The 22,874-nt window shown below is 39.2% G+C and overlaps 1 protein-coding gene across 9 annotated transcripts in view; it reads right to left on the bottom strand.

Annotated features, from left to right (window-relative positions):
• LOC138819711 (casein kinase I) overlaps nt 1-22,277 on the bottom strand; it is an 88,726-nt gene extending 66,449 nt beyond the window's left edge. For all 9 annotated transcript variants that reach the window (XM_070011239.1, XM_070011243.1, XM_070011242.1 and 6 more), the window contains exon 1: nt 21,952-22,277. The gene's annotated coding sequence lies outside the window, so the exon portion shown is untranslated. The remainder of the gene's footprint in view (nt 1-21,951) is intronic.
• Between the last annotated feature and the right edge of the window lie 597 nt (nt 22,278-22,874).

Raw genomic sequence — 22,874 nt, 5'->3', positions numbered from 1 at the left:
ATCCCAAATATGACTTCAGAGCCTTTTCATTGATAATCTGATCCTAAAACTAATTTTGAAAAGCAGAATCTAAAATAAACAATCTCAGAAAAGAAAGTCAAAATTAGAGGATCTATACTACATAGCATAGCATCAAAGGGTTCTCCCTACAATAATCAAGACAAGGCAAAGCTGCCACAGAAACTGGCACATAGATAAATGAAAGTGGTCAGAAATAGGTCCATATCCACAGCCAACAAAATACCTCATCAGTTCATTAATGACAAAAAAAAAAAAAAGTATTTCTAACAACAATGCCAGAACAACCATACATCTGTGAGGGAAAATGCATGTGAACCCTACATCATGTCATGAATGATTTAAAATGGATCACAAATCTGAACACAATATTCAAATCCAAAAAGGGAGTCCTTAAAGGATCTTATATAATCAAGATTCTTAGAAAGTATAAGAAACATCAATCATAAAAGAAAAACAAAATTGTGCCAGTCCTAGGTCTTGAACACAGGGCCTAGGTACTTCCCGAGAGCTTTCTTCCTCAAGGCGAGTAACTCTTCCACTTGAGTCACAGCTCCACTCTACCTTTCAGAGATTAATAGAAGGTAAGAGTCTCACAAACTCTTCCTGCCCAGACAGGCTTCACACCACAATCCTTAGATCTCAGCCTCATTAGTAGCTAGATTCCAAGCATGAGTTACCAGCAGCTGGCTTAATGTTTTTATTTTTTTTTTAATTCTTACACACAAAACTGAGAATTTTATCTCAAGATCATGTTTTCCCCACTATATCTTTACCATAAATTCACTTAAAATATGGTGTTTTCAGTGAATGTGTCTAAATATTTACTTAAAAGATTTTTAAGCCCTCTTTTTATATTCAGAAAGGAAAATTTTTGGCAAATTTCCATTCCCTTACTGAAGTATCCAAAAACACATTCTATATAGAAAAAAAAAATTCAAACAATCCAGGCAAAGTACAGCTCAATCTGGGATGTCCATATGCTTTCCTGCTTTCCCTAAGATTACTCACAGGTAACTTTTCTCAAAAGTAACGACCTTTGGAGAGCTGGGAAGTTGGCTCAGTGGTAGAGCGCTTGCCTTGCATGCCTGAGGCCCTGGGTTCAATTCCTCAGCACCACATAAGCAAAAAGAAAAAAAGCCGGAAGTGGTGCTGCAGCTCAAGTGGTAGAGCGCTAGCCTTGAGCTGAAGAGCTGAGGGACAGCGCCCAGGCCCAGAGTTCAGGCCCCACAACCAGACCCCAAAAAAAAAAAAAAAGTAACGACCTTTGAGTACGGTGTATATACTGCATCTGTAATGCCTGTATTTGTACACAGGCATGGACTCCTGACCCTAATTCTAGCTTCTCAGGAGAGGCTGACATTGGGGTTCCAAGGCAGGAAAATCTTATTTCCAAGAAACAACAAAAAGAAAAGGAGAAGGAATTCAAACAACAGACTCATTTTATTATGATTTCTATGCACTGAAAACCAAGTACAGTTTGGCTGAGTTACCCACTCAGGCTTGTACTACAGGCCACAGTCCCATCTTCTTCAGACTGGGGCAGAACTCCTGTGCAAAACACCAACTGTGTGAAATCTGTCTACTGACTATAAGATACAGGCAACCCTCAGTTTCTAGGGTTGGTTACAGTTCCTGCCATGTGGGCTTCTCCAGCGTGGTTGTTGACTTCTTTAAGACCCCAAAGTCTCTAGCACACGCTCTAAGAATTAATCTTATATAAAGTTCTATTGTGAAACCTCTTCTCAGAACTAAGCCTCAAACTTTGTACCCTGCCCCAACTCTCCCAGGTATTGGGATCATTGCTATCTGCTTCTAGACCTCTTTGATGGACGCATGCCTGTGTAATAGAAAGAGCACAAGATTAGACAAAAGAAGCCTTCCAAGCACCAATTTAGATACTAACTAGTTGGGAGACTTGGAGAAGACAATCTGCCAAAATTTATTTTAATAATTATAAAATGGGAGCATTAGACTAAGACATCTCTATAGGCATTCTTTTTTTATTGGGGGGGGAGGGGTCCAGTCATGGGGCCTGAACTCTGGGCCTGGGCGCTGTCCCTCAGCTCTTCAGCTCAAGGCTAGCGCTCTACCACTTGAGCCACAGTGCCACTTCTGGCTTTTTTCGTTTTGCTTATGTGGTGCTGAGGAATCGAACCCAGGGCCTCAGGCAAGGCATGCGCCACCTTCCCAGCCCCTCTGTAGGCATTCTTATACTGTACACACTGTAATTGCTATCATGTCTGATAAGTACTCTTACATAACTTTAATGATCCCTGAACCTAACAAAGTACCTGAAACCTGACACACATTCTGTAGATAATAAAGAGCTTTATGAAGAAAAGTCAGCTAAGTAAATAAAATAACAAAGGAAACTCAAGAAATTATTTACCCAGAAATATTAACCTGACCATTCATGAATATAAACCAACAACCAAGTATCACTACTACCATTAAATGCGAATTGAACAATATGAAAGAAAACTGTACTCATATATAAAAAAAAAAATGTTTTAACTCTGGTAAAGATCATCCAAACAACAGAAGCGATGTTTAGAAACAATGAAAGTCAAAACAATTAGCTTTTCAGAGATTTTGAGAAGTATAGCAACATGCAAAATATGAAAAATACTACTATAGTAAATAGTCAAAGACAAGTGGGGAGAGTGATCCTAATATAAAAAGCAGAAATATAAAAGAATTTAAAAAGAGAAATCAAAGAGCCAGGTGCCAGTGACTCATACCTATAATCCTACCTGTTACTTTGGGAGCTGAGATCAGAAAAACCACAGTTTAAGGCCATCCTAGGCAAAAAAAAAAAAGTTTGCAAGACCCAATCTCAGCCAGTAAAATCCTGGGTGCAGTGGTACATACCTAGCACCCCAATCTTCTTGGGAGGCTGAAATTGAGAGGGTTGTAGTTCCAAGCCAGCTCATGCAGACTCCCTCTCTACCTGTATCAAGAAAAGCTGGACAAGGTGGCACTAGCCAGTGATCCCAGCATCAACAGAAAGCCTAAAACTGGGGCATCACAGCTCAGGTATTCCCAAGTGGAATGGGAGGCTATATCACAAAATAACTAGGAAAAAACAAGTCTGGAGGCATGGCTCAGTGGTAGAATACCAGCCAAGGAAGTCTAAGGCCCTGAGTTCAAACTAGAAACAATCCAACACTCCAACTCGCAAATATCTAATCATAGATAGTAATAGGGAGGGAAAGAAAGTTTAAATCACCAAAAACTGTTCACCTGAACTGGGACATAAAGAGACTTTAAATGCTAGGCATGGAATAAAGTATCGCTAAGCATACTACTTGCTTCCAGAGTTATGATAACAATGTAAGCATAGTAACATGATTTTCAACTAAGAGAATTTAAACCAAAAGACTGCAAGAAAAAGATCACAGCAAAGAATGTAAATATTACCTACATTAACAATGTTAAAACTACAGTACAGCTGGGCATTGTGGTTCATGCTTGTCTTCCTAGCTACTCAGAAGGCTGAGATCTGAGAAGTGCTTCAAAGCCAGTCCAAGAAGGAAAGTCTGAGAAATACCCAGTCCAAGAAGGAAAGTCTGAGAAATTCTTCTATCAAATTAACCACCAAAATTGCCAGAAGTGGAGCAGTTGCTCAAAAAGCCCTAGCCATTAGCAAAAAAGCTCAGAAACAGGGCCCAAGCCTCATGTTAAAGCCCCAGGACTAGCACAAGAAAAAAAAAGAAAAGAAAAGAAAAGTACATAGCAATACATTAGTTTGTTTGGCTATTAATAAGGCACAAAGTAGAAGGAAATACGAGGACAAGCATATCTGCTAAGAGATAATGTAAAAAGTGACTAGAACAAGAAATAGAGATAAAAACAACATTAAAGGGGCTGGGAAGGTGGCTCAGTGGTAGAGCACTTGCCTTGCATGCCTAAGGCCCTGGGTTTGATTCCTCAGCACCACATAAGCAAAAAGAAAAAAGCCAAAAGTGGCACTGTGGTTCAAGTGGTAGAGTGCTAGCTCTGAGCTGAAGAGCTGAAGGACAGCGCCCAGGCCCAGAGTTCAGGCCCCACGACCAGACCCCCTCTTTCAAAGGAAAGGAACGAGAAAGCATAACTATCCAAACATTTAGTTAAAAGAGGACATAAGGAGTATGTGATCTAAAAATAATCCTGTAATTCTTAGCATATAACTGAGAGACTGCAAAAATCTGACAGTATAAAAGAGAAAAGTCAGTTACATGGAACTATGGAAATGAACATCTGAGCATTTAAGACAAATAATCAAAAGCAGATGTATCTACTGAAAAGTTCAGTCTGTAGGTATGAGCCAAAGGACTATTGCTTATGTATTCTTATTATTTTAATTTTCCATGCATAGACATTAATAAATTCTGCTAACAGGTAGCTTTCATCCTAAAAATAACTAAAAAATATTGTCAAAGCTTAATAAAGAATAATTCAAATGATTAAAAAAAGTTAATAAAGGTAATCAATACCTCTATAAATCTTTGTTTTTGTTTGTTTGAATGAAAATAAAATCCAATAGTAGAGATATAATAAACAGAGTTCTTCACCTAAAATCCATCTTTCCACATCATAGGTAGGAAGTATTCAGGAAAGCATATGATATGGTTATATAACCAATATATTGTTACTTTCTTGGATCCTAAGAAAAGGGAGGGGATGGAGCTCTATGGTAAAGCAGTAGGTTCTATACTCTGTACTTCAAAAATAAATACACACGTATATATTTGTGTGTAGATATGTAAATATATGTATGTGTATATATATACACATGTACTATACATATGATAACATATATATTAGAAACAATACGTATATATATGAAACAATTCTAAAACCTATGTCCCATCTGTATTTATTTAATATCTAACCTTGTTAGCACCAATAAAAAATACTAGAACCACTTAAGTAAGTGCACTGCAAAAAGATTAAGAAAATAAGATTTAAGTATAAAAAGGGAAAAATGTTAGAAACCAAACTATGGTGTTCTATGCAGTGCAGTAGTCATTTAAAACAAATTTATTTCTGCAACAAAAAATCAGAAGTCAAACAAAAAAATGTGATTAGCTAAAGGATTCCAAGTTCTCATTTATATCTACTACTTGCTAAAAAGACCATGAAGAAACCTTAACATTACACCTACAGATGCAATTAAGGCAGTAAAAAACTCAAATTGTAAAACTAATATTGCTTTGTTTTATGCTAGTACTGGAGCCTCACAATCTCTGTTGGCTTCTTCACTCCAAGCTGGTACTCTGCCACATGCCACACCTCCACGTCCTGCATTTTGCTGGTTAATAAGAGAAAAGGGTTTCATGGGTTTTACTGCCTAGGCTGGCTTCAAACTACAATCTTCAGTTCTCAGCCTACTGAGTAGATAGTAATATAGGTGTAAACCCACAGCACCTGGCTTTGTCACAGAAACTTTAAACTCAAAAATTACAAGGAAAAGTACCTGAAAATTAGGCATCTATAGGAATAACTAGAGAGAAGTTTCATAGAAATATACTTGCTTATAACTTTTCATAACACAATTTAAATAATTATTTATATTTCTTGAGGATATTTTAACTTTTATAATCTTTTATAATAAGATAGTCACTTTAACTAAAACCTTAGGCCTACTACTACTAAAAATAATAATATACATTTACCTACATAATATGCACAAATAGTAATAAAATATTTAACTATAAACAGGGAACTCACAGAAAATGGTGCTGGTGAATATTCTCAACAAGTAATCATTTACTTTGCTTTCATAAACAATTTCAATTTTGATATAGCAACATTCAATAAAGATAAAAAGAGTTCCTAAATTTAGAAAACATTAGATATAATCTGACTAAGTGACTAGAAATGTAGGCCACAGGCATATTTCTAATTTGATGATCACTAAATCTTTAGAAGAGAGAAATCAGTTTTTCTAATCTGTATGGCCCAATAACTTAGGGCTTTTCAGAGCTAACTGATCTCCTTAGGGTTGGTTAGAGAAAACGGAGAAAGTACTCTAACAATTTATCAGTATATATTTATTATGTTTTCTTAAGAAAACACCAGTTTTCAACTAAACACTAATAAGCAACTGTAAGTCTTTTAATGGTTAATATTCTACTCTTCCAAAATGCAGTTGGAATATATACAAAATTGTTCCACTTACCTGGAACATTAAGCATTAGAAGTTATCTATAGATAAACTTTCCTGTAACTTTTCACTGTCTTCTTTCCAAGTATAGAACTGCAACTAAGTTTTTAAAAATCCAATTCTGTATTCAAATATTACTTGCCACAGTGTTGATTCCCTTTGCTAAATCAAATTAACAGGCCCATATTCAGTACATGAAATGCCTCATTCAGTGTTTTCAAATGCTTTCTTCAGTCTCAGTAAGTTATATTTTAATACACATGTTCAAGCGCCTCTGAAATCTAAATGAGTAAGGATGTTTGTGATGATGGCTAGCCACTACATCATGTGCTTCTGTTAGCAGCAAGTGTCCCAGTTACTGGCTTCTGGCATCTGCTCAACTGTGGCTGTCTAAGAAAAGAATACTTAAAAGCTAAATCATTAACTATCATGTCAGAAATGGAGATAAATTTCTCTAATTATATGCTACAAAATTTTTTGTCTCAGAAAGATTTAGTAACTATCATCTCACAATACTTCTACTTTGAACTTCATTTCAGTGACTTCTCAAGATCCAGAATTTTCCAGTTTTTAAACATAACTACCTATCACTGCAGTGTTTGCCAAACCATGTATTGGGATCCATTACAGGATCATTAAGCCAATTTAGAGGCCCTCAAGCAACAGTTTTTTTTAACTAATATAGCACATAGCAGAACAGAAAACGGAGTTCACATGTATAGTAAAAGTGAAAATACAGGGGCTGGGAAGGTGGCTCAGTGGTAGAGTGTTTGCCTTGCATGCATGAGGCCCTGGGTTCGATTCCTCAGCACCACATAAGCAAAAAGAAAAAAAGCCGGAAGTGGCACTGTGGCTCAAGTGGTAGAGCTTAAAAGCTGAGGGACAGCGCCCAGGCCCAGAATTCAGGCCCCAGGACCGGACCCCAAAAAACAAACAAACAAAAAGTGAAAATAGTTTTTACATAGGTTGCAGTAAAAATGTATTTTTATAGTTAAAGCTACTATATGACAGGAGTATTAGACATTTGTAAGAATAAGACAATGATAAATGAGAAAATATTAAAATCTCAATTTCTTCAGTGAGTATAAATATTGTTGTAAGTCTACTCCAGTTAATTATCCAGTCTGGCAGTTCTCCAAGTGCCAGGGCTTAAGTACAGTACAGTTGTGTTCCTCAGGGATTTGTGTGCTGATAGTGTGGTCTTCAGTGTGATGATGAAAAGAGTCATGAGATCTTTAAGAAGTCCTAGTATGACACTGTCAGCCATGCCCTTAAAAGGGATCACGTTAGTTCTTACAACAATCAGTGGTCACCAAAAAAGGATCAGAAAACACTGAGTAAACTACCTTGTAAAATCCGCCACCTGAAAATTCTTAGCCTTCCCCTACTCTCTGGATTACCGTCTCATCTAAATATGGCCAGCACCCTAAGCATTTATTATGTACACCCAGAGAAACACAGACCATCCTCCTCATCTTTCGTCCCTTTACAATCTATCTCTCTCTCTCTCTCTCTCTCTCTATATATATATATATATACATATTTATAAAAAGACTAGTTTAGGCAGCATAGTGAGATCCTGTCTTTAAAAAAAAAAAAAAAAAAAAAGGAATTACAAGCCAGGCACCAGTGGCTCACACCTATAATTCTAGCTACTCAGGAGGATGAGATGTAAGGAGAGTAGTTCAAAGCCAGCTCAGGTAAACAACTTCAAGAAGCCTTTTTTTTCCTCACAGTCCTAAGGCTTGAACTCAGGGCCTGGGCACTGTTCTTGATCTTCTTTTGGTCCAGGCTAACACTTTACCATTTGAGCCATGGCGTTCTACTTCCAGTTTCTGTGGTTAATTGGAGATAAGAGTCTCTTGGACTGGCTGCCTTGAAACTGTAATCCTCTTTTATCTCAGCCTCTTGAGTAGGTAGGATTACAGGCAAGAGCCATCAGTGCCCGGCCATCCAAGAGACTCTTTAAAAAAACAAAAATCCAGAATTAGAAGTGTACTCAAGTGGTAGAGCACCAACCTTGAGCAAAAAAAGCTAAAGGAAATCTCGAAGCCTTGAGTTAGTTCAAGCTCCAATAATTTCTCTCTTTCTTTTACACACACACACACACACACACACACACACACACACACACACAGAGTATTCCATTTAATAAATAAGAGAAGGCAAGTTCTGATAAATTACTGGAACTAGGTAACAATCATCAATGACTGGTATCACAAAAAGAAAATCTTTGATTTACCCAAATGAAAAAAAAAGTTTTGAAACTTTCTGATCAATCCTCTACCTCTTACTACCAAGTTTGAGGACAGAGAACAGTGTTTTTAACTCTCTAAGATACTCTTTAAAATATATGCAATCATTAAGGCTGGGAAGGTGGCTCAGTGGTAAAGCGCCTGCCTTGCATGCATGAGGCCCTGGATTCGATTCCTCGGCACCACATAAGCAGAAAAAGCCGGAAGTGGCACTGTGGCTCAAGTGCTAGAGCGCTAGCCTTGAACTAAACAGCTGAGGAGCAGCGCCCAGGCCCAGAGTTCAGGCCCTATGACCGACAAAAAAGAAAAAAGAAAAAAGAAAAAAAGCAATGAGAAAGGAAAACTCCTCTAAGATCAAAAGAATCTTTCCCAAAAGGGTGACTACTTGAAGTCAGAGACAGAGTAGTTGATCCAAAGGTACCTTAAACTTCCATCAGAACACCAGGATTAAAAGCCTAGTGTTTCTTACAGAGATCACAGCATAAAAGAAAAGTTCCATAGCATACTAGAGAATACACTCACTGAAAAATGAGGTTCTCCTAAATTATTCCTGGACTGACAGTTCTATGACAATGAAAATATTGTATTCACAATTATGTTATTGTCATGATATTGCTAGCATGCACTCAAACAAACTAACCTAACTGAATATAGCCATTTTCAATTTAAGAACTACTTATTACTGGAACTCTTCTATATTGTGGTTTCAAGAAACAGTTTGGCAATATCTTATAAAGTTAATCATACACTTTTCATATGACCCAATAATCTAAATTCAAAGAATTTACCCGAAAGAAATTAAAACCTACAGACACAAAAAGCCAGAACCAAAATGTTTATGCTAGCTTTATTCATTATCATCACACACTGGAAACAGTGCTTCAAGAGCTGACTAGATAAACATGCTAGAGAACAGTGCTCAACAGTAAAAAGAAATGAATACAGACTTCAATACAAGGTCCTCTTTAGGGAAATACTAGTATATAACACGCACACTTATTTCTGGAATTTTTCTGATTCAGAATGCCATAATTAAAAGGTTTCTTCTTAAGGAGCACTGTTTTGAGGAAGAAAAGGAAAGAAAAGGGGAAAAAAAGAAAGGATAAAGATTAGGCACTGAAGTAGGGTGGGGAAAGCCAAAATAAATATAAAGATTTTTGCAATGAAGTTTTAAAACAAATTAAGGAAGTTCAAAGAAACTAAAATAGATGCATTATAACCACACCCTTGCTTCTGTTACCTATAAAAAGAAAGCTAGCAGGGTATGGGTGACTAAATACTTGTAATCATAGCTACTCACAAGACAGAGATCTGAGGATCAATGATTCAATTCAAGGCCAGACCAGGCAGAAAAGTCAGAGGGCTGAGATCTGAGATCTCAAAGCTAGTCCAGTAGGAAAAGACTATGAAACTCTTATCTCCAATAAACTACTAAAAAGCTAGAAGTGGAACTGTGATTCAAGTGGTTGAGCTAGTCTTGAGGAAAACAGCTCAGGGTCAGCACCAAAGCCATGAGTTCAAGCCCCAAGACTGGAACAAAAAGAAAAAGAAAAAAGCTACACAAAAAGAGGACTGCTTGCAAGAATTTTGGCATGAAGTTATATTCTGAAGGAAAATTCTATACTCACAACAATGACTAAAGAAGGCATTTAAAGAATACGGATATGCCAAAGCCACCTGAAACATTTTCCACCTAATTGCCTGTGCTTCTAGGACCCATATATACAGTGATAATAACTGAGGCACTAAAACCTAAAGTAACAGCTAAAAGAACAAAGATAAATAATAATAAATAAAAACCTATAGCTCTTTATATTTAGAAGAAAGCAAAAAAAAAAATCACTAGCGTATTACTAAAACTATATCAGAGAAGATAATTAGTTTCTATCTAGTAGTTTCTACCAGATAAAACAGCCCTATAAAATACTAATTACCAGTTATTGAGATATATATTTACAAACTATACATGCAAACCTACAAGCAGCACAAACATTATACTCCCCTCAGGGAAATATATAGACAGATACTCATCAACGACAGTACCAATGAAGTAAGCCAGAAGTATAGTTATAAACAACTGCTGAGATTTCTTCTGTTCTGATGTTACACATCTATAATCCCAGCACTTTGAGAGGCTAAAGCAGGAAGACAGTGAGTGCAAATTTATCCCAGACTACAGAGTAAAACCCTGTCTCAAAACACAAACAGAAAACCACAATCCAATGATTTTGGAAATATAAATGTAACATGATAAATTAACTTTTCATTAACAATACTAGTGCCATCATATAATATTTAGTATCTTTGAAGACATATTTGTATTTTTAATTAGGTCTTAATATCCCCCCAGGCACCAAAACTGATAACAAGTTTTTCTTAATTCCCTTTCACAAAATTTCTTAATTTTAGAAATGTTCTAATGATGATGTGATGCTTACTAGAATTTACTAAAGAGCAATGAATATAGTAGCCTCACTAAGGATGTTAAGTATAAAGCCATGAAGTCACTTTTTAACCTGATCCACTGTCTAAACTTTCTGTGTATTTCTTCTCTTATCTCCATACCTCATCTACAATTAAGAAGACAGGCTGAAAAGGACATCCTTTTATTTCTTTCCTTCCTTCTAGCCATTACTAGAGCTTGAACTCAAAAGTCTTGCTTGAAACCAAAGCCTTGCACTTACTAGCTCAAGCTCAATCAGCTGGCACTCTACCATCTAGCATATACCTCCAGCCTAGCTTTTCCTGGTTATTTTAGGGGTGGCTTCAACCCTCCACCCTTCAGTCTCAACTTCCTGAGTAGTTAGGATTACAGATGTGAGTCACTATCATCTGGCCAAGGAAGTCCTTTTTTTTTTTTTTTTTTTTTCAAGAAAGAGGCAAAATGATTTTTGGTTTATTTTGGGGTGTTTTTTTTTTGGTCAGTCTGGGCCTTGAACTCAGAGCCTAGGCTGTCCCTGAGCTCTTTTGCTCACAGCTAGCCCTCTACCACTTTGAGCCATACACACTAAGTTTTTGATTTGTGAATTGCATATGAGTTCCATGGGGACGTTTTTTGTTCCAGCTGGCTTCAAACCAAGATCCTCAGATCTCAGTCTCTTTAGTAGCTAAGATTACAGACGTGAACCACCACTGCCCAGCTAAATTGGTTACTTTCAACCTTGTAGCAAAACTGCAATAGCGTATAGAAATCCTTAATGGTATCAATGCACTGATCATATCCCCAGACTGAACTATAAACTAGTTGGTAGGGTCCCCACACCTTTTCTCTCTTTTAAATCCCAAGAAAAAATTAATATTATCATTGGTAGATGGTGCATTCTACAAGACCCTTTCTTGGTTCAAATTCATTGTGCTAGTTTTCCCAAGGCCCTACAGCAAAGACTTCAGGATTGTCTTAAAATGTCCACTTTTTGAATAGAACTAAAGATCATCGTAGTAGGTAAAATAAGCCAACCTGCAAAAGACAAATATCACATGTTCTTTCTCTTATGCCAAATCTGACCTTTTGCAAATGAATGAATGACACATGTGTAAAACTGAGACTGTCTAGGGTAGGAATCTGTGTGACAGGGAAGGAAAACAAATGTGTAGTGGGGTATGAATATGATTGAAGTACTTTATGTACATGTATGAATAAACTGAATTACTTTATATACATGGATGAATAATGGAAAAACTATATACATGTATGAAAATACAATGTTAAAACCTATCAAAACTTCTTTCAAAAAGTCAGGAAGGAGATAAGAAACTAATAGAGTAAACAAAGTATAGGCATGTATGGAAATAATCACAATGAAATCTTTTGAATAAATAACAAAAATTGTTCATTTATCTTTACTCTCACAGGAGAAAAACATACCAATTTTATTGGAAGTTTTAAACTAGGGAGTATGGTAAAATCCATTTTCACTTACATGTTAGTCTCATTCTTACACACTCAAGATTTCCAGTGTTCAAAACACATCCTTATTAGTAGGGTATATTAAGCAATCACACAACATATATGTTTCAGTTAATCAACTTTCAATACAGTATCAGAAAATATTCAGGCAACCTCATTGTCATGAAGGTATGTTAGCTAAAATATACCGACACCTATAAGTGAGATTTAATAATTCCAGCTCCAAAATGAGGCGAGGCTATCTGAAACTAGAATTTTATTAAAAAGACTTGTAGCTGCATATTTGCACATCTATAACTAGTGGAATTCACTGAATTTCCACTCTTCTTTCCACTAAATTACCTAATATATTTGCCTGCCACTTGAAAGTACATATTCAATGCCAGAAAAGGGATGTCACAAAAATAGAACATAAACATGACACAGACTGGGTGTAAGAAAAAAAATATTTTTCACTTCCCTACTTACTAGAGAAAATTCTGAATATAACTTTAACTCTATCACTTCATAATACACTACCTAACATACTACCCAAAGTCAAAACCAAATAAATCTAAAAAACAGTAACACAGTAATTTCAAAATGCTTAGAAATACACTATTTTTACAAAGTACACTTATGCCAGAAGGTATCATATGGTCATTTTAATTTAATTTAAAATGTTAAAAGTAAATAAACCTAATGAATCCAACTTTTAAAATAAAAAACTACAATGTATCAATGTGTTAGGGATATTGTGCAATAAAAACTGATTTTTATGTCAAAATCTAAGTTGGTAGACAACAATCTGTCACCAAGAATATTCTCTTCTCAAAATGAATTGTCGTTTTTGCTGATGGTAGGGATAATACATAGGCAGAGTTAAAACCCCAAAGGGGAATACAAAAATAAAATAAATAAAAATCATCTCAAATCTCCCCCACTTGTAAATAAGTGTCATTAACTGTCCAGGAAATGAACAGATTTACTGTGTATATTGACTACACATACACATTTATGTGTGTGCATAAACGTACAATAATGCAGACTGAACTTGAGATTATTTAGGGTATGTGCTTCTGTGTGTTGCTGCAGCGGCTGATGCTAGTGACTACTGGAGGAGAGTGAATACATGTTTGCTTGTTTTACTTTAAAAAAAAAAAAATCAGACCTCTGGCTACCTTTTTCCAAAGTACACAAACACAGATAATCTATATGAAAAATGGCTGGCTAGCTGATTAATAGTCACACCCATAGTTCTGAGCAAAGTTGCAATGTAGACAAGATTGTGTTTATTACCTCCCACTGGCTAGGTGGAAAGTGCACTACATTAGTAATTAGGATATGAGAACTCTACTAATCAAGTGTGTGACTACAACATTCCACTCAACCCTCCTCTGAATCATTTCAATTCTAAATTGTGATTCCCCCACACCTCCCTATACTACCATCCATTTTTGCTGTTCTCAAAGTAAGTTAAAAATGATCCTTTCCTCCTATCTCACTGAGACTCTGCAATACAAAAATCTGCTAATAAACTTTCATTTCCTCAATCCATTTATTGTCCACTAGTATGCAGAACAGAGTAATCTAATTAAGATCAAAGATGTGGGCAATTTTGGGGCAAGGAAGAATGACAGCAACTCAGAAAAACAAATTAAAAACTACAAATTTTTAATTTCAAATTAAAATAAGCTTTTGAGTTCTATCAAAAATATACAATCTTATTACCTGTATTGTTGATTATGTTCATCAATTAAAAAGCTAGCAGGGTTTTAGCACTGAAAATATTCAAACCTAAACATATTTAATATTGCAATTTAGAAACAGCTTTCTAATCATTCCTCCATTGCATCTGTGCAACACTTTAAAGTTCAAAGTGTGTTCATATGCATTATTTATTTTTATTCTCAAAACAAGATATAACTGTCACTATTGATTATCCCTCTAACATTCACTTCTATCACATTCTCTCTATTCCCAATATTCCTCCACCACAGAATTCAAGGAAATGCAGCCCTATATCACTTGCAGAGGGCATGTCCTGATTAGAGAGATAACCCTATTCTCCACGTCATGACTGGTTAATGTACGACCTAATTCTGATCAATAAAATCTGAGGGGAAAAGATGTTAATTCAAAAGGCTAATGCAAAAGACCTTCTGGCTTATGCAAAAAGAGAGAAGGGGGGGGGAGAGAGAGAGAGAGAGAGAGAGAGAGAGAGAGAGAGAGAGAGAGAGAGAGAGAGAAAGAGAGAGAGAGAGAGAAAGAAAGAATTAGAGAGAAAGAGAGAAAGCCCCATTCTTTCTTTTTACCAGATAGAGAGAGAAATAAAGAGAATGAGGGGTGGGGGAGGATGGAAAGGGATGGGAAGGGGAAACAAAGGAGGAGGCTACAATGCTTGATAAGAAATGTACTCATTATCTTGCCCATGTAATTGTAACCCCTCTGTACAGTATTTTCACAATAAAAATTAAAAAAATGTTACTGGACTGGCTAAGAGAAAAAAATTATTATTTTAACATTTTATGTTGTGTGTATGAAAGAATGAAATTTTCATCATTTTAGAGACAATTCAGTATTTTTTTATTTTTACATTTCTGTAAGTCCTACTTTAGGCAAAACTTTTGAGTTTTTTTAAAAAATAGGCTTTATTTTTTTCTTTATGGAGGACACATATTTAGTCTATCATCTTTCATGATAGTAAATTATTCCCTCTTCTGGCATAACATGATTGTGATCTGTAAGTTTCAGAATTAAATGTTAAATAAAAATGGCAATTATAAACTAAAAATAAATAAAGAGAATGAGAAAGAAAAAAAAGGAAAAAGCCCCTTTCTTTCTTTTTACCAAAGCATATCTAGATGTTGCTACCAGCAGGTGGATGAACTACTCATTTAGCAGAGCAAGAAAGTCACAGAGGCAAGAACAGAACTCTGCATTGCTAGTTTCCAGCCTCCAACTAATTCCCTATTTCAATATTCCATTTCAGTATATACTAGATTTCAGAGGCGCTGTAATGTAGTAAAATCCAGATAAACAGTATATCCCATATACCTCTATTTTCCAACTTGGACCTCCTGTTTTGAATTGCAAATTCTCCTTTCCACTTGAGCTAGACCAAGTAAGGAGGTTAACTATATAGTCAGCCGTTAGACCAGCAATGCTTTGCAACAACTCAATTGTTCCTGATATACATCAAGGGTGTGGCATTTTCTCTTTTAAAGAATACTCTCCACTACCAATTCACACCAACACATCTACTTAGATTGAGGAGACAAGTAGACGTTGAAACTGTAAGGCTCCTTTGCCAATGCTGATGCAGTATAAAAGCTGAAAGGTACCACATGAAACCAGATCAGGAACCACACTGGGAAATGTAAGGGAATGAGACTGATGTTTGACTAGATAAATAATTCATGTAGGAATAAATTTCTGGTAGGTTAAGAAATGCCAGAAACTCTTTTTTAAAAAAATTTTTTAATAAGTCTCTAAGAGGAAGTATAACTTAGAAATACTTTGGTAGTTACTTAAATATTAATCAACAATTCTTAAATTAGCTTAAAAAAAAGATGTCATCTTTTTAAAAATCACCTAAACTTTTCATTGCAACTAAAAGAATGCAAGGTACAAGATCTTTTTTCAAGTACAAGTCTACTGATGAAGTTCTATTTTCTTTTTCCTGCCAAAACCACATAGCATCACCTGTGATTTCCAGTTTCTGTTTCTAAAATCTGCAGACATCACACAATACTTGAAAAGTGACCTTCCTGTGGAATCCTTGTAGACTAGGTTTTTCTGTCAATCACTTAAAATTTTATCCTTAGCTATTTCAACTGTAACTGATTTCACTACTCTCCCAGTTTCAATGCATTCAATGGTTCTCATAACTTCAGAGTTAGCTGAATATTTCATTCAACTATGCAACTGTAGCATCAAGATGTAGCTACCTATACTAGTAGTTCACTGAGTGGTAACACAAATGTTTCTTGGTGACTATACATTACCACTTGGAAATAGAAGTTCAAGAGCAAACTAGAAAAGAGACTGTAACTCAGTGTAGCATGGGTATCAGGCAGTTAATTCTACAGAGAAGTAAGTGTATCATTTCATCTCATGAGTGAGTGAAGAGAGGTAGTCTACAGTAATGAGCTCTTCCCCAGTCTTTGGTTATTCTACCCACCAATCAACCCTCTAGCAATTCATCTGTATCAGCAACTTGATAAGTGAAAGGAAGAGTTATACAGCACCATTCCTTGGCATCTTATAGGAATTTTTCTGATCATGTAGAACATAATGGCAAAGTCTCACTCTCAAAGATCTTCAAGAGGGGCTGGCAAGGTGGCTCAGTGGTAGAGCGCTTGCCTTGCATGCATGAGGCCCTGGGTTCAATTCCTCAGCACCACATAAGCAAAAAGAAAAAAGCCGGAAGTGGCGTTATGGCTCAAGTGGTAGAGTGCTAGCCTTGAGCTGAAGAGCTAATGGACAGTGCCCAGGCCCAGAGTTCAGGCCCCAAGACCAGACCCAAAGAAACAAAAAAAAAAATCTTCAAGAACAAAATGGCAAAGTCTCAAAGTCTCATTCTCTGGCAGTTAGTGGGAAGTTGTCTGTTTCTGTCCCTGTTCACAAAAAAACCAACCCTCTTTCTCTGGCTACTATCTAAAGGAAGTACTTGTAATACTTGTATCTAGCTTGAAATGTAACATTACTAGAGACAAAACACATTAAAAATAATATTTATTGAAATGAACCCCAGGAAATGGAAACAAGTGGGTTTTTTATTCTTTTTTGCTAGCTTTGGTTTCTTTTTGTTCTGTTTGTTCATGGCTTTGGAAGCCTAAAGGGAGGCACAGAAATGGAGGAACAAAGAGTGAACAAATGCAGCAGGGGTACTCACTGGATACTGTGTTGGAAATGAACTTGACAACTTGTGGGTGGGGACTAAGAGGGGAAACTGGGGAGAAAGGAAAGGGGTGACAATGCTGAAAAGCAATGTACTCTTTACCTGACTTACACAACTGTAACCCCTCGATACATCACCTTTATAACAACAACAAAAGAATTTTTTTAAACACTGAAAGTTTGTGTAAACCTGGGGCCAATGCCTCATGCCAGTAATCTAGCCACTCAGGAGGCAGAAATCTGAGGATTTTAATTCACAATCAGCCTGGGCAGGAAAGTCTCTAAGACTCTTATCTCCAATTAACCAGAAAAAAAATGAAGCAGGAAGCAGAGCTGTGGCTCAAGCAGTAAAGCATTAGCCTTGAGCAAAATCAGTGACAGTGTCCAGGCCCCAAGTTCACACCCCAAAACTGGCACAAAAGAAAAAAAAAGCTTATTAAAAAGAATATCATGAAATTTTACCTTATTCCATTGAAATCTATTAAAATATGGACATAATTTAGCCACAAATTTTCATTAAATTTAATTATAATTAGATAATACATCATTAGTTTTTAAAAATGGAGGGGGATCAAGTCTGTTTTATCTCCCAAATAGCCAAATACATAAATGCAAATTGACATATCTCCTGAAAACTCTAGTTTTCCTTTGGGGTTTTTTCCGCCTTTTGCACACACACGTGTGTGTGTGTGTGTCTGTGTGACTTGAGTTTGAATTCTGAGCCTCAAGCTTGCTAGGCAAGCAATCTACCACTTGAGCCCTATCTTCATCATTTTCTGGATTGGTTACTTTCCAGATGGTTCCTCCTACTTTGTGCTTCTTTTTTTCACTGGGATGACAGGTGAGGGCCATTGTGCTTCCCTCAACACTGGGAAACAGGTGCACACTACCATCTTAGCCAATGAGAGATGCATACCATCACCACCATCCCTGCTGCCCTTGAACTTCCTTCCCAGCAGCTAGGATTACAGGACAGCATGAGCCACTCTGTACAGTTTCTAACTTCTCTAAATAGAAGGCAATGGGGGGGTGGGGAGGAATATCAAAAGACAGTCCCTATGGTGTTTTTAATGTTATCTATATCCACAAGCATCTCTCTCAGTTCGTATTCTCTGAGGAGTTCACAGGCCCTGCAGAGTCACTTTACATTCATGGATAGTACACATTTGAATCTCAAGTATGGTTCAGTGTGGTCTTCTTCTACAGAGAGGAACAAAGATGATGCTCCAAAATAGGTTAAGTTAGTAGGGACATACTTTTTGTCCCTATAGAATCCCTGCAACTAAAATCAGATACCACCCAAACTGCCACTTCTAAACACATTATATTTTGGAAAAACAATATTCAATCCTACTGACAGTATCAAATATGTTTAGAAAAGACATAAAAATGAAGAAGGAAGGTTAGGGATAAAATTAAATAATTGGTGGCTTAAAACTACGAAGTTAGGGAAAAATGCTACTCCCAAGATATTTCTTCAACAGGCTACTTAAACTCTAGAAAACTATTTCCCCGTTCTCAAAAAGGGTAATTGTACCATCTAACTCAGAGCTGTTTTAAGAGTATCAATTACAGCCCTAGCACAAAATATTTAAAACAAATTGTAACTGACATCATTTTAGGAAGGTTCCAAGTAACACAAATTCAGCTACTATGTAAATTCACCGTGAATGCTAAGAGGAAAACTATTTCAGAAGCAGGGAACATTAAAACACTTGCCCTGTAACACGACTTTACTTGCACTGGCAAACTAGTGTTTCTAAGCACTCCTCTGATTAAGACTAAATTATTTTATAGTTATCTGATACTCTGTAAGTATTAGCCATCTTTAATGACTACAAAATTCATATACTTATCTGAAACTGTGCTATTTTTCATTTTATAATCCTACTGTTATACTTTTCTTCATGTATAGTTTTTTCTTTTACAGGTCATTTTATCCAGAGTAAATTTCACCTTCAAGTGGCATTAGCAGTAACAGATCTATCCAGTGACCTGCATTTTGTTTTGTTACTTAGTATTACAGCATTTTCCCTGTTTAGTTTGACATACTGAGAAGCCCTTTAATATGAAACCAACATTTGTTCCATTCTGAAAGAAAAACTTTTTAAAATGTGAACCAAAAAAAAAAAAAAAAAAAAACTGTACCATAATGATGATCTGTTCTCAGCATGAAGGAATTAGAATATTGACCAGAGAAGACACTTCCCATTTCTTCCTGACTCATGGTTTTTACAGTCTGGTTTATTTCATGTAAAACCAATTGTCAGATTACCAGACACACCCATATTCAAATGCAAATAAAAAATATATAACAAAGCCATGTATAAACTATTTGGGGCTATATACTTTTCCACTTCCCTCTAGTAGCATGAATGATAGCAAGTTGACTACTTTGTTATAAACTGTTTCCTTAAGCGTTTTATCCTTATTTGCCTACCTAATATCAACACAGAAGACAGACACTGAACCTACATACTTCAAACTGACTCATTTTAAATAGAAGGGATCCTGGCTTCTATGATCTCCACCTACTTTCACAGCTTCCTCATCTATAAGGAACTCCTGGTTCAGCAACCTTATGTCCAGCTCAACAGGTCCTATAACTCGGAATCTCACACGTGTGTGCTCAGGATGCTCCCTTTACCTAGTCCCCCCCCCTTCCCTATTAATGTAAATAAAAAGTTGGCAGTGGTGGCTCAAGCCTGTACTCCTACTACTCAGGAGGCTGAGATCTGAGGATCTCTATTTGAAGCCAGCCCTGTCAAGACTCTTATCTCCAATTAACCACCAAAAAGCCAGAAGTGGAGCTGTGCCTCAAGTGGCAGAGTTCCAGCCTTGAACAAAAAATTCAGAGACAGTACCCAGGCACTGAGTTCAAGCCCCAACACAAAAAAGGAGGGGGGGGAATAAAGGCCCATGCATTTCTCCCCCCCAGATTAATATCTTGCACACATACACTATGCTCCACGAACCTCTAACCAAATCCACAGAAATCTTGTTGCAATTATTTCTGAGCATGCCTGCTTCTCTCTGAAGACAACTATTGAGTATTTCATTCATATTCTAACTACTTTTCCAATATCAACCACATTTTCCAAGTCTCTTACACATAGGCATGGTTGAATTAAGTTATTAATAATTAATATTTGGTTAGTGTTTGCAAGTCGAAAGATGAAAATGTCAATAATTACGTAATGCATTAATTTTTAAATGACAGAACAAAGCAATAAGCACAATAAATCGCCAATAAATATAATCATTCATTGAGATGGTCCCATATAGGGCTTATCTCTATCAACATTAAAATTAGCCTTTCCAAGCCATGTGTGGTGGCACCAGCTTAAGGTAGATGATCAAGGGTTCAAACTCAGCCTGGGCTAGGCAGTGAATTCAAGGCCTACTTGGGTAACATAATGGGACCCCATCTTAAGGAGTAATAAAGCAAAATAACAATAAACATCCTGTCTTCCACTCTCATAGGAACTCCTACCTGATGCATAGGCAGAAATGCAAGCTCACTTAAAGCGGAAGTACCTACACACCATAGTAAGAACTGGATGCCAGAGTCACACAATTAATTTGATGCAGTTCTTCCAATGCTTATGAATATAATCCTCACCTTCCATAAAGGTTAACATATACAAAGTAAGAAGACAACTGACACTGGCTCAGGACACAAATGAAGCAAAGTTTGTAAAGAGTAAAACATTTTTAAGCACAACTCAAAAAAAAAAAAGCTATTGAGACGATCCCAAATCAGCTCTCACCTTGTCAAATGACTTATTAAACCAGTCTCAAATCCTTCTCACTGAAAATTATTCTTACATTCATTCGTGAGTATTCTTCTTCCAGGATGTATTTGCTTATGGATAAAGCTAATCTTCAACGAGCCACCCATGATTAAAAATTCAACATTTTTATGCTTAAAAGTATCAAAATTGAGTGAACTGCGTCTGGGGGCCCGAACGTCGATCACCCAGGAGTGCAGAAGTGCAAGAAATGAGTGACCTGTCTTCCTCACTTAGGTTGTAAACGTTTTCTGGAAGCGATCAGACAAGGTGCCGGGCAGGCCAGCACTGCCCCGAGGCCGGAGCGTCACCGCGTCGAAGCTAACACGACCCCGCACGGCGGGGTCCCCTCCCCGCGCGGGCCCCTCACTCGCCAGCTTTGTCTCCCCTCCTTCCCTGAAACCTGGAGGGGGGGGGGGAGGAAGGACCAAGCCAAGGGCCTAGGGACCCCGGCCCAGGGGCCCCGCCCCGCCTCGCACGGCCTCCGGGGGCGAAACGCGGGGTGCGCGGGCCTGGGGAGCCCGGGGGCCGGGGGGCCCTGCGCCGGCTCCGCGGTCGCGGCGCTGCCCGGGACGGCGCACGCCGCGGGCAAGTTTACGGCGAAGTCTCGAACTCCGCCGGGCGAGCCCCGGCCCGCGCTCGGACGCCCCGGGGTCCCCGGTCGGGGGGGGCGGCGAGCGCGGGGAGGGGGCTGCGCTCCGCCCCACACCCCCTCCCGGACGGGGTCCCCGCGGTCCCCGCCTCTCCACTCGCGCCGCACGACGGGGCAACTTTTGCACCGAGCCGGGCCGCAGGCCTCCCTCCCGCCCCCCGGAGCCCCCCGCCCCCCCCACGCCGCCCTCCTTCCCCCCCCCGGACCCCCTCCCCGCGCCGCCCACCCAGCCCCACCCGGGGCGGCGGCCGCGCCGAGGCCGGGCCGGGCCGCGACGCGCACGGTGGGCGCCTTACCTCAGAGGCGCGGCCGCCGGCAGCAGGGCCGCGGCCCGGGCGCGCCGCGGCGGCTCCCGCGTCCGGCCGTCCGGCCGTCCGTCGGTCAGCGGCGGCGGCACATCACACCGTCCGCGGCCGGAGGGGGAGAGCGCGCAGCCACGCCGGGAGGGAGCGAGCGAGGCCGGGGCGAGCCGGGGGGCAGGGAGGGAGCCTCGAGCGGCGGCCGAGGGAGCGCAGCTCGGCTCGGACCGAGTCTCCGCACGACCTGCCAGCGCCTCCTACCACCGCCGCTGGCGGGAGAGTCGCCGGCCGGGCCGCTGCGGTCGCCACCGATGCAGCCGGGAATGAATGCACAGCGGCGCCTCGCTTATCCGGAGGTCAAACATCCTTGGGCCTCGAGCATCCGGATCGGCGCCGGACCCGGAAGTGAACACATGGAAAAAAAAAAAAAAAGAAAGAAGAGGAAAGAGTGTCTCTGGCGGCGACGGCGGCCCCCCGGCGGCCCGCAGGGGGCGAAGCCAGCCGAGCGGAGCCGGAGAGCACGGCGGCTTCGGATTGGTCGGCTCGCTGACCCGAAGAGAGGCGCCCCCCGCGCTCATTGGCTGTCCACGCTTACGCTACGGAGGCCACGCCCCGTCTCCGCCCTCTCGCGCGCGCTGTGCGTGAGGGGGCTGCGGAACGGTGGTGTTGGCGAGCGTTTCGTCCGGAGAGGCGGTGGGAGGCGAGGCGGTGGGCGGCCAGGCGCCGCGAGGTCCGAGGGGGAGAACCGGAGCCGGGCTTCCGCGGTGTAGAGATGCCACCAAAACCCTTGAGGGCGTCGTGTGCCAAACCAAGGAGCCGCGGCGTTCTTTAGGTGGGTCAGAACAACCCTCCAGGTGCCAGGGGAGCTCAGGGCCCGGCCTGGCAGGCCCTGTAGCCAGACGTCCACATTCAGATGCTTG

Source organism: Dipodomys merriami, unplaced genomic scaffold, assembly GCF_024711535.1.
Source record: "Dipodomys merriami isolate MVZ:Mamm:240054 unplaced genomic scaffold, mDipMer1.0.p SCAF_81, whole genome shotgun sequence".
Taxonomy (NCBI): Eukaryota; Metazoa; Chordata; class Mammalia; order Rodentia; family Heteromyidae; genus Dipodomys; species Dipodomys merriami.
This window is presented reverse-complemented; position numbering and strand designations above follow the sequence as displayed.